Source organism: Scyliorhinus torazame, chromosome 6, assembly GCF_047496885.1.
Source record: "Scyliorhinus torazame isolate Kashiwa2021f chromosome 6, sScyTor2.1, whole genome shotgun sequence".
Classification (NCBI taxonomy): domain Eukaryota; kingdom Metazoa; phylum Chordata; class Chondrichthyes; order Carcharhiniformes; family Scyliorhinidae; genus Scyliorhinus; species Scyliorhinus torazame.
This window is the reverse complement of record NC_092712.1, coordinates 323,467,161-323,479,787: the sequence shown is the minus strand read 5'-3', so window position 1 is coordinate 323,479,787 and position 12,627 is coordinate 323,467,161. Positions and strand designations below refer to the sequence as shown.

Here is a 12,627-nt window from a genome sequence, read left to right as displayed (position 1 = left end):
TTTCCCTTCCGCCTTCGCCACGGTCTCCACCATGGCGGAGGCGGAAGAGACTCCCTCCACTGCGCATGCGCGGGGATGCCGTGAGCGGCCGCTAACGCTCCCGCGCATGCGCCACCCGGAGATGTCATTTCCGCGCCAGCTGGCGGGGCTGAAATTCCTCCGGCGCCGGCCTAGCCCCTTAAGGTTGGGGCTCGGCCCCCAAAGATGTGGCGCATTCCGCACCTTTGGGGCGGCGCGATGCCCCACTGATTTGCGCCATTTTGGGCGCCAGTCGGCGGACATCGCGTCGTTTCGGAGACTTCCGCCCATGGGCTGGGTTCTCCGATCCGAGTAAGCCCCACGGCTACTGCCAGCGTGAGCGGACGGAGAATTCCGGCCATGTTATCACAATCCATATCCTGGGCCGGATTCTCCGGCCTCCCAGCCACATGTTTCTCTGCAGCGGGAGGTGTTGCACCCGTTCACAGGCGGTGAGATTCTCTCTTCCTGCCACTTGGCAATGGGATTTCCCATTTGAACCGCCCCCCCAGCCCCCGCATGCTGCCGGGTAGCCCGCAGGCGGGGGTGCACAGCCGGCAGGACCAGAGAATCCCGCCACGATTGAATGGACGGAGAATTAGGCCACTTTTGTTTTACCTTTGGTGAATACTGAGGGAAGTTGTGGAGGGATTTGCAATCTGATTATTATCAGCCCATTGAACCACATTGTACGCTTCTTCCGTGGCCAACATGTCCTGCGATAGGGGTTCTACCACTGAGCCACCCGGCCTCCTATTTGAGACATGGGGCAAAATTCTCTGGAAACGGTGCGATGTCCGCCGACTGGCGCCCAAAACGGCGCAAATCAGACGGGCATCGCGCCGCCCCAAAGGTGCGGAATGCTCCGCATCTTTGGGGGCCGAGCCCCAACCTTAAGGGGCTAGGTCGGCGCCGGACGAATTTCCGCCCCGCCAGCTGGCGGAAAAGGCCTTTGGTGCCCCGCCAGCTGGCGCGGAAAGGACATCTCCGGGTGGCGCATGCGCGGGAGCGTCAGCGGCCGCTGACGGCATTCCCGCGCATGCGCAGTGGAGGGAGTCTCTTCCGCCTCCGCCATGGTGGAGACCGTGGCGGAGGCGGAAGGGAAAGAGTACCCCCACGGCACAGGCCCGCCCGTGGATCGGTGGGCCCTGATCGTGGGCCAGGCCACCGTGGGGGCACCCCCCGGGGCCAGATCGCCCCGCGGCCCCCCCAGGACCCCAGAGCCCGCCTACGCCGCCTTGTCCCGCCGGTAAGTTAGGTGGTTTAATCTACACCGGCGGGACAGGCATTTTAGCGGCGGGACTTCGGCCCATCCGGGCCGGAGAATCGCGCGGGGGGGCCCGCCAACCAGCGCGGCATTCCCGCCCCCGCCGAATATCCGGTGCCGGAGACTTCGGCAACCGGCGGGGGCGGGATTCACGCCAGCCCCCGGCGATTCTCCGGCCCGGCGGGGGGTCAGAGAATCTCGCCTATGACCTCTGACGAGTGCCGTAGTCCCGGGAGCAGCCGGTGTTCAGGCCTCTAAATATAAAGCTCTTCACGACTGGGTTTTTTTCTCACGTCAGGTCGAATTTAATGTTGCTGATGGGAGATTTTCCCACTGGCTGGAGAACCTCAGGTGCCCCACGTTAATCCACCGGGGAAGGTCCACTGGAATTAAGTGTTCATCAGGCAGTTAATAGGCCTGCAGAAGCCCCTCTGCAGGATTTAGGACCCCAAAGGCCATCCCCTGAGAACTGCTGGCCAGTCAGATGCCAGAATCTCTCTATTACACACAGAGAGTGGCGGCTGCTGTTGATAATGTGTCCCCCAGGGATCACTGAGGGATTCCAGGCCACAGTTGTGTGAGGTTGAGATGGGGGCCACTTTGCTCGAGAATGCTGGCCAGGGAGGGGGGTCATCAGGGGGGGCAGTTGAATGCCACAGCAGGCTGCTCCATCCCGATGCAGGGTTTATCGATCAGGAAATGATTCCTCTCCCCCCCCTGCTCCAGCCAACACCTTCCTCTGCACTCAACACGGGAGCAGGTCCTGGGCTTCCCATATGGCAACTTCCCTCACCCTCTGCCAGCGATAAAACACCATTGGCAGTGGAATGAAGCCATTAAGTGGCCATTGCTGATTTAAGGACCTCAATTAGCAATCAGGCAAGAAGGCCATCCATGAACATTCCCACCATGGATTTCAGTGGGCAGAGGTGGGAAGCTGGCAGGGTCCAAACACGACACCTTCTTGGCCGATTAAATGCAACCCCTCCCTCAAGCCTCACAACAGACTTGCGACCAGGAGAGGGATGTTAAGCATGGAAGAGGTAAAGGGGCAAGTGTTACACCTTCTGCGGTTGCATGGGAAGGTGCCATGGGTGATGGGAGAGGTGTTGGGTATGGTGGAGGAGTGGACTAGATTATCTCGGAGGGAACGGGCTCTGCGGAATGCTGACAGAGGGAGTGAAGGAAAGATGTGTTTGGTGGTGGCATCACGCTGGAGCTGGTGGAAATGGCGGAGGATTATGCTTTGCATAGGGAGGCTGGTGGGATGAAATGTGAGAACGAGGGGGACTCTATCCTTCTTCTGGAAGGGAGAGAAGGTAGTGGCGTGGGAGATAGACCGCACTCTGTTGAGGGCCCTGTCAACAACTGTAGGTGGAGTATTGTGAGCAGTTTTGGGCCCCGCATCTAAGGAAGGATGTGCTGGCCTTGGAAAGGGTCCATAGGAGGTTCACAAGAATGATTCCTGGAATGAAGAACTTGTCGTATGAGGAACGGTTGAGGACTCTGGGTCTGTACTCATTGGAGTTTTTAAGGGGGGGATCTTATTGAAACTTACAGGATCCTGCGAGGCCTGGATAGAGTGGACGTGGAAAGGATGTTTTCATTAGTAGGAAAAACTAGAACCAGAGGACACAATCTCAGACTAAACGGTCGATCCTGTAAAACAGAGATGAGGAGGAATTTCTTCAGCCAGAGGGTGGTGAATCTGGGGAACTCTTTGCCGCAGAAGGCTGTGGAGGCCAAATCACTGAGTGTCTTTAAGACAGAGGTAGATAGGTTCTTGATTAATAAGGGGATCAGCGGTTATGGGGAGAAGGCAGAAGAATGGGGATGAGAAAATATCAGCCATGATTGAATGGCGGAGCAGACTCGATGGGCCGAGTGGCCTAATTCTGCTCATTTGTCTTATGATTGTTTTTAAAAGGTCAAAGTGAGGGAAGGGAACTCTTGGGGTTGGGGGGTGGGGGAGGTGGAGGAAGGAGGGGGTTACAAGGGACAGGGATAGAACCTAGTGGGTGGGTCACCAATGGGGCCAGAGATGGTGGCACGGATCCCTCACCCTTTCCTGCCTGAGGCCCGAGAAAGCTAACCTTCATACGATCTAACCCAATCATTGATCTCCTTCTGCACCTGTCCACCTAACCTGGAAAATAGTAAAAGGCACACATTTGGTTTTCAAATTACTGTTGAAGTGTTGCAGGATTGGGAATTGTTGTTGTGAATGACGTCAGTGAACAGATAATGAAGATAAAAATGATTTTGTGCCTCAGTAACGTGCACAGTTAGAGGAAGGGAGGGAATTTTAATCCCAAATTTATGCAGCGGCTGTTGATACAAATTTACATTTGGTGGTTAATGCCTCACCCAGAACAACTCTGGGACCTGTTAAGGAAAAGGTTGGAACAATAATAGCACTTCACCATTCTCTTCATTTAAACAGGAATACAGAAATCATTGGACAGACTGAGGTAATCCAACCAGTTCACCTTCTAACTTCCCCTTGTAATAGTGTAGATGAGCTTTAGAGTGGTTTCACAGGTCGGCGCAACATCGAGGGCCGAAGGGCCTGTACTGCGCTGTAATGTTCTATATTCTATGTAAGACTCTAGCCTCCAACTCAAAGTCCTTTTGGCTATCGGTTGAAACCTTTTCAAAACTTTGAATATTTCTATGAGATCCCCCTTGAATTTTCTGCCTCAATTAATATTTAATTTATCAAATTAACAAGGTAACTGCACCCGGCTTCGTCCTACATAATTCTCATTGACCCTTTTCCCTGGCTTCAATATCCTCTCTCTATTGGCTGTCTAAATCGGCACATTGAATTCCAGCTGTCATTACATTGAACAAAGAACAAAGAACAAAGAAATGTACAGCACAGGAACAGGCCCTTCGGCCCTCCAAGCCCGTGCCGACCATGCTGCCCGACTAAACTACAATCTTCTACACTTCCGGGGTCCGTATCCCTCTATTCCCATCCTATTCATGTATTTGTCAAGATGCCCCTTCAATGTCACTATCGTCCCTGCTTCCACCACCTCCTCCGGTAGCGAGTTCCAGGCACCCACTACCCTCTGCGTAAAAAACTTGCCTCGTACATCTACTCTAAACCTTGCCCCTCTCACCTTAAACCTATGCCCCCTAGTAATTGACCCCTCTACCCCGGGGAAAAGCCTCTGACTATCCACTCTGTCTATGCCCCTCATAATTTTGTAGACCTCTATCAGGTCGCCCCTCAACCTCCTTCGTTCCAGTGAGAACAAACCGAGTTTATTCAACCGCTCCTCATAGCTAATGCCCTCCATACCAGGCAACATTCTGGTAAATCTCTTCTGCACCCTCTCTAAAGCCTCCACATCCTTCTGGTAGTGTGGCGACTAGAATTGAACACTATACTCCAAGTGTGGCCTAACTAAGGTTCTATACAGCTGCAACATGACTTGCCAATTCTTATACTCGATGCATAAATCGGTCTGAGCTTGCTGCCATATTTAAATGTCTCTGGATATGAAACTCAGAATTTCTTGAAGCTTTCGATGGTGTTTTATTTCACCTCTAATCTTGCTTCAGACAACATGCGGAAATGTTTCTGTAACCCCTTAAAATCCACTCCCACTCGTATCTTCTGATTGTGAGCATTAAAAAAACTCTGAATCCCATTGAATGTCATTGATCATTCCACTGAAAGTTAAACAGTTGTTTTATTGTCATTTCCCTGGATTAAAGCTCATCCTTTAACAAGGATAGTTAGCTCACACATAGCAGATCTATTTAGCTGTTACAATAGTTTAGTTTTGTGAAAGTCCCACCCAATATTGTTTGTCTATGGTGTCCTGATTTAGATTTGAAATTGTGCTTGGAGCCTAACAGAAAGTGATGCTTATATCATTTTATTGGCAAACTGTAGAATCTTAAGGCATTACTCATACAGGTACGATCAGAATTATAACTGCAAAGTACAACATTTACCTCAAGAACAACTCCGCTATTTCGGATTTGCAGATGGATTGACAGGCTGTGCACAGGTATGGCAAGTTGTCCAGTTCAGCAAGATGTTTTCTTAGAAGTCTCTATCATTAAACACTTTAAAATCTACCTTCCTGACGAGGTGCTGTATGTATCCTGTTATCTGTAAAGAAAAGAAAACCTGCCTTAATCATCAGGGAATCAGTGTGAATCAGCAGGACACAGACATGAAGGAGCTCACTGCCAGACAAGCAGCTGAAGCAATTCAGTATTCTGTTTGTAAATCTCGTGTAATATACAATAACAGAAAGATTTGCTGTCTCACACATGTTTAATCTGAGCTATTGGAAATCCACCCACGGGAGCAGTTTTCATTTCTCATTTCAGATCCATCTTCCAAATCTTGCCAAGAATAATCAGAGATGGTGACGAGGTTCAGTTACTCTGCATTTTCAAAACTCTTCACAGAATTTGTTTAGACTTTGAGTTTATTTGTCATTCCATCTATTCACCAGAAATGTTGTTTTCCAACCTAGACTGCAAGCAAAGATTAACCCACGACTGCAGTACACATATGGGCGGGATGTCTGAAGGACCCCAGATGGGCCGAAGTCCCGCCGCTAAAATGCCTGTCCCGCCGGCGTAGATTAAACCACCTACCTTACCGGCGGGACAAGGCGGCGCGGGCGGGCTCCGGGGTCCTGGGGGGGGGGGGGGCGCGGGGCGATCTGGCCCCGGGGGGTGCCCCCACGGTGGCCTGGCCCGCGATCAGGGCCCACCGATCCACGGGCGGGCCTGTGCCGTGGGGGCACTCTTTCCCTTCCGCCTCAGCCACGGTCTCCACCATGGCGGAGGCGGAAGAGACTCCCTCCACTGCGCATGCGCGGGAAACTGTCAGCGGCCGCTGACGCTCCCGTGCATGCGCTGCCCGGAGATGTCATTTCCGCGCCAGCTGGCAGGGCACCAAAGGCCTTTTCCGCCAGCTGGCGGGTCGGAAATTCGTCCGGCGCCGACCTAGCCCCTCAAGGTTGGGGCTCGGCCCCCAAAGATGCGGAGCATTCCGCACCTTTGGGGCGACGCGATGCCCGTCTGATTTGCGCCGTTTTGGGCGCCAGTCAGCGGGCATCGCGCCGTTTCCGGAGAATTTCGCCTGTGGGGCGGGATTCTCCGTCCCGCCAGCCCTGTTTCCCGGCACCCCCCCGCTCGCAGCGGGAATCCCCGTCCCGCCAGCTCTGTTCGAATTTCACCCCTCGTCCACCTTCACCTTAAATATATTCAGTGACCCCTGACCCCACCGCTTTCTGAGGCAGAGTTCCAAAGTCGCACAGCCCTCCGAGAGAAAGAAAATCTCCTCATCTCTGTCCGAAAAGGGAGAGCCCTCATTTTAAAGCAGCTCCCCCTTGTTCTGGTCTCAACCACAAGGGGAAACATCTTTCCCATGTCCACCTTCCCAAGACCATTTAGGATTTCAAGCAAATCACCCTTCACTCTTCTGAACGCCAGTGGAAACAAACACAGTTTGCAGCCTATTCCCTTCAGACATCCCGCACATTCCAGGTATCAATCCAGTAAACCTCCTCTGAAGAGCCTCCGACACATTTAAATTCATCCTTAGATAAGGAGTCCAGAACTTCCCACAGTGGACAGAATTCTCCCCCGTGGGTGTCATAATATCCACGCATGTATATAATGAGATGCAGACAAGCAGTGATTGACACACACGATGACCAGTAAGCACACAACACAGTGCAGCCAATCACCAGACAGGACACTACCACTATAAAGCCAGCGGGCACTAGGTTTCTCGCTCTCTCGGGACCCAGCCACTGAGACAGTCAGAGTCCACGAGCTGGCACAGAGCAAACACCATGCGGTAGCTAGTAAGTCTGGTCAGGCTAGTACAAGGTCTCCAGTCAGTTCAGTATAGTATCGACCCACAGTTAAATATGTATGTTAGTTCTATCGTTCAATAAAACCGTGTTCGATCTTCTACAGTGTGAGAGGTCTGTTTCTCGCATCGCTGCATCAAGTGTAGTCCCCACCGAACCGACCTGCTGAACACATTAGTGGGTGAGATCAATGGCGGGTGGCGAGAGAAGAATTCAGTGGGAGGTCCAAAAAATCAGTTTCACCCCAGCATGAAATTACAGCGGGATCTTCTGCTGGTGCCACCATGGCAAATTGGGAATCCTGCTGGAGGCCAGCGTGAAACTGATTTGCATCCCGCTGATGGGATGGGGGTGGGGGGGGTGGGGCGGGAAGGCCTGAGCAGAATATTTCCCCAATGCCCAATTCTCCATTGCAGCAGTGGGAAACATGTCAGTTCAGGATACATCAGGACCCACATTTCATGCAGAAATCGGGACTTATCTGGAGAAGGCCTGGGGCTGCATTTGTAGTTTGGGGTGGAGGCGGCCAGTGAACCTGGGCCCTGGATCATCACAGCAGTAAGTGGCCGGAGCATCTATCAAGTGGCTTTCCCAGTCTCAATTCCATTGAGGAGGTTAATTTTCCAGCCTCAATGTGCTTGAGGAGTTCCATCTTTCCTCTTCAACAGTGGGTCAGTAATGTGAAGCCCCCATCACGCCCACCCTACCGTGGAAGATGGCGCAAAACAACCTGACGCACAATTATTTACGCTGCGGATGGAAGATGGGGGTGTTTACGCATCAGCCCCTGCAGCAGCAAACAATCCCCACCCCCACCCCAACACCCACCACCTCCCCCACCCCACCACCTACCCCACCCCCACCACCCACGTCACGTCCAAAAAGACGAGGTGTTGGGCGTCTTGGAAAATATTAAGGTGGATAGGTCCCCTGGACATGATGGGATCTATCCCAGAATACTGAAGGAGGCAAGAGAGGAAATTGCTGAGCCCTGAACAGACATCTTTGGATCCTCGCTGTCTTCAGGTGATGTCCCGGAGGACTGGAGAACAGACAATGTTGTTCCTTTGTTTAAGAAGGGTAGCAAGGATAATCCAGGGAACTACAGGCCAGTGAGCCTTACGTCAGTGGTCGGGAAATTAATGGAGAGAATTCTTCGAGACAGGATCTACTCTCATTTGGAAGCAAATGGACGTATTAGTGAGAGGCAGCATGGTTTTGTGAAGGGGAGGTCGTGTCTCACTAACTTGATAGAATTTTTCGAGGAGGTCACAAAGATGATTGATGCAGGTAGGGCAGTGGATGTTGTCTCTATGGATTTCAGTAAGGCCTTTGACAAGGTCCCTCATGGCAGACTGGTACAAAAGATGAAGTCACACGAGATCAGAGGTGAGCTGGCAAGCTGGATACAGAACTGGCGAGGTCATAGAAGGCAGAGAGTAGCAATGGAAGGATGCTTTTCTGCTTGGAGGGCTGTGACTAGTGGTGTTCCACAGGGATCAGTGCTGGGACCTTTGCTGTTCGTAGTATATATAAATGATTTGGAGGAAAATGTAACTGGTCTGATTAGTAAGTTTGCGGACGACATAAAGGTTGGTGGAATTGCGGATAGCGATGAGGACTGTCAGAGGATACAGCAGGATTTAGATTGTTTGAAGACTTGGGCGGAGAGATGGCAGATGGAGTTTAATCCAGACAAATGTGAGGTAATGCATTTTGGAAGGTCTAATACAGGTAGGGAATATACAGTGAATGGTAGAACCCTCAAGAATATTGACAGTAGGAGAGTTCAAGGTGTACAGGTCCACAGGTCACTGAAAGGGGCAACACAGGTGGAGCAGGTAGTCAAGAAGGCATAAGGCATGCTTACCTTCATTGGCTGGGGCATTGAGTATAAAAATTGGCAAGTCATGTTGCAGCTGTATAGAACCTTAGTTAGGCCACACTTGGAGTATAGTGTTCAATTCTGGTCGCCACACTACCAGAAGGATGTGGAGGCTTGAGAGAGGGTGCAGAAGAGATTTACCAGGATGTTGCCTGGTATGGAGGGCATTCGCTGTGAGGAGAGATTGAATAAACTTGTTCTCACTGGTACATTGGAGGTTGAGGGGCGACCTGATAGAGGTCTACAAAATTATGAGGGGCGTAGACAGAGTGGATGGTCAGAAAATGTTTCCCAGGGTGGAGGGGTCAATTACTAGGGGGCATAGGTTTAAGATGCGAGGGCCAAAGTTTAGAAGAGATTTACGAAGCACGTTTTTTACACAGAGGGTAGTGGGTGCCTGGAACGCGCTGCCGGAAGAGGTGGTGGAAGCAGAGACGATAGTGACGTTTAACGGGCATCTTGACAAATACATGAATAGGATGGGAATAGAGGGATACGGACTCCGGAAGTGTAGAATATTTTAGTTTAGACGGGCAGCATGGTCGGCGCAGGCTTGGAGGGCCGAAGGGCCTGTTCCTGTGCTGTACTTTTCTTTGTTCTTTGTTCTTTGTTCCACCCCAATGCTCCAACCCTCTTTGCTGGGATTCACCTGGGCATTGTTGATTCACTGTGGCCCTGACGCAATGGCCCTTGAGGTGGGTCAAGGGGGTAAGCATGTAATGTAGGTGCCCGCAAAGTGCATCAGAGAGACCCACGCCCCCCAGATCACAAATCCTGATGGACTCACCCCCACGGAGATCTAGTAGTCCCCTATCAGACCATCTCATCAGATCCCCCATCAGAGAACTCCATCAGATCCCCATCAGACCCCATATCATGAGCTGGATTCTCCAGTCCCCAGCCGCATGTTTCTCGGTGGTGCGCTCTTCACTGGCGGGCGGAATCTCTACTCACCCCGCTTGCCTCTGGGTGGGTGGGGGTGCACTACCAGTGGGAAATGAGAAACCCAATGGCTGGTGAATTACAGCCATTATATGCCCTGGAAGGGGGTGCAGAGGCAATTCACCGGGATGTTGCCTGGGACGGAACATTTCAGTTATGAAGAGAGGATGGATAGGCTTGGGTTGTTTTCTCTGGAGCAGAGAAGACTGAGGGGCGACCTGATCGAGGTGGACAAGTTTCTGAGGGGCATGGACAGGGTGGATAGGGAGCAGCTCATCTCCTTACGGTCAGTTACAAGGGGACACAAGTTCAAGGTGAGGGGCAGGAGGTTTCGGGGGGATTTGCAGAAAAACCTTTTTATCCAGAGGGTGGTGAGGGTCTGGAACGCACTGCCTGGGAGGCGGGGGGGGGGGAGAGGCGGGTTGCCTCACATCCTTTAAAAAGTACCTGGATGAGCACTTGGCTCATCAGAACCTTCCAGGCTGTGGGCCAAGTGCTGGGAAGTGAGTTTAGGTGGACAGGTCAGGTGTTCTTCACGTGTCGGTGCAGACTCGATGGGCCGAACGGCCTCTGTGATTATATAATTGGGTTAATGTAGGCAACATATAGATGCAAATAACATAAATCTGTCAATAAGCGCTGGCATGAGAAACCAAGTTAACATTTGAAATTCTTTGCGAGTCATCATCAACGTTCAATTGGATGAATCCGTTTGCCATTTTAAAGATATTCAAATATTTAATTTGTAGAATGTAAACTCGGCAAACTCGACATCACTCCATGGTTATTTGATTTGATAGCTCTGTGTATTTTATGATTTATTTAATTTTCAAACATGATAGCATGAATTAATTCAATGAAGCAGATACATCAGACTATCAGGGAGGAGCTGCGATGGGTAGCAGTTTTAAAGCAGTCCATCTTGAACGAGGCCTGGGAAGAATTGATACTGTTCGATCATATTTCCAGAAAGAGTCTTATTGTCAGAACTGAATGTTTGCCGATCAACTTGCAGTATATACGATGCCCCTTTGAAAAACATTGGCCCAGAACTTCCTGGTTCCTCAGCGTCGCATTTGGACATAGCCCAATGGTGCACTGGAGAATCCTGCCGTTTACCCGGCAATTGCACAGAGGTGCTAACATTGGGAAAACCACAAGTGGTGATGGGCTTCCTATGGGAAAAGAGGATCCCAATGACCGGAGAATTCCGACCCTTTTCCAACTCCAGATGAATTATTTGAAAAATCCAGACCGAACCTCGAAAGGCACCCCGTACCCCACATGCATGACCCCCACAGAGGGCCCACCACCCCCACTCCCAACCCCCAACTAACCCGACCTCCCCCCCCCTCCCCCCCCACTAACCCCCTTGCCTGATTGGATTGGATTTGTTTATTGTCACGTGTACCGAGGTACAGTGAAAAGTATTTTTCTGCGAGCAACTCAACAGATCATTAAGTACATGGGAAGAAAAGAAAATACATAATAGGGCAACACAAGGTACATAAACACCGGCATCGGGTGAAGCATACAGGGTGTAGTGTTAATCAGGTCAGCCCATAAGAGGGTCGTCTAGGAGTCTGGTAACAGCAGGGAAGAAGCTGTTTTTGAATCTGTTCGGGCGTGTTCTCAGACTTCTGTATATCCTGCCCGATGGAAGAAGTTGGAAGCTGGGTGGGAGGGGTCTTTGATTATGCTGCCCGCTTTCCCCAGGTAGCGGGAGATGTAGGTCGAGTTAATGGATGGGAGACCTGATCTGACAGCTACTGCCGCAACAAGAGTGTGTTCCTTCCCTCTCTGCGCCCCAATTACTCCACACCGATGCTGCCGGGGGCACTCCTCTGAGGGAGGAAGGGTGGGTGGGACAGGGGCTTCGGAATCCCAGCGTGGATCAATTCGTCGAGAGAGACAATCCACCAGAGATTACCACTCTGGGCCAATGATTTTCAATTTCCAATTTCAAGTTCTTAATTAGCTGCATGGTTTTGCAGACGCGCAAACAGAAAGTCAAACAACTCTTTACCACATTGGAGCTGTCCTTTATGCACTGAAATTACAACAATTGCCGACAATTTTGAAGGAAAGTCATCTTTTGTTGAAGAGGACATTATTTAAATTTAATTTCTGTTTTCTTTTAGAAACTATTTGTCTCTGCACACCATCCCAACTAATCAATTATTTTATAATTGTCAAACCAAAAGGGGATTATTGTGACACGATAATGACAATACCAATAATCTGCATTTATATAGCAACTTTCATTTAGCCATTCCAAAGAGTTTCACAGCAGCATTAACACATTAAATCGAGAAACAGGCGAAATTGGGACAGAACTCCAAGTACTTGGTAATGGAGGTATTTTCCCACATTGTATGATAAAAACAACCAAATACCGAGCTGTATTCAAACTCTGTTTTGTTTAGAAGTATAACTTAAATATCCACTGAAAGGACAAAGTACCCTTGGCACACTTATTTTTCTAAACACTGACGTATTGTCACAAGTTTTGTGCTGTGTTGAAGGAGATTGCTCCTTTGTGTTTTTAATGCTGTCTGATTAATATGAGAAGCCAGGCTGAGGATTAATGTTTCTGCCATTGGGTCTAATAGAACATAGAGCATAGAACATTACAGCGCAGTACAGGCTCTTCAGCC

At 50.5% G+C, this 12,627-nt stretch overlaps 1 protein-coding gene across 1 annotated transcript in view; it reads right to left on the bottom strand.

Moving 5' to 3' along the window:
• The window catches only part of LOC140425880 (cadherin-18-like), a 1,051,878-nt gene that overhangs the window by 773,470 nt on the left and 265,781 nt on the right, over positions 1-12,627 (bottom strand). The window contains exon 2 of the mRNA XM_072510257.1: positions 5,258-5,417. The gene's annotated coding sequence lies outside the window, so the exon portion shown is untranslated. The remainder of the gene's footprint in view (positions 1-5,257; positions 5,418-12,627) is intronic.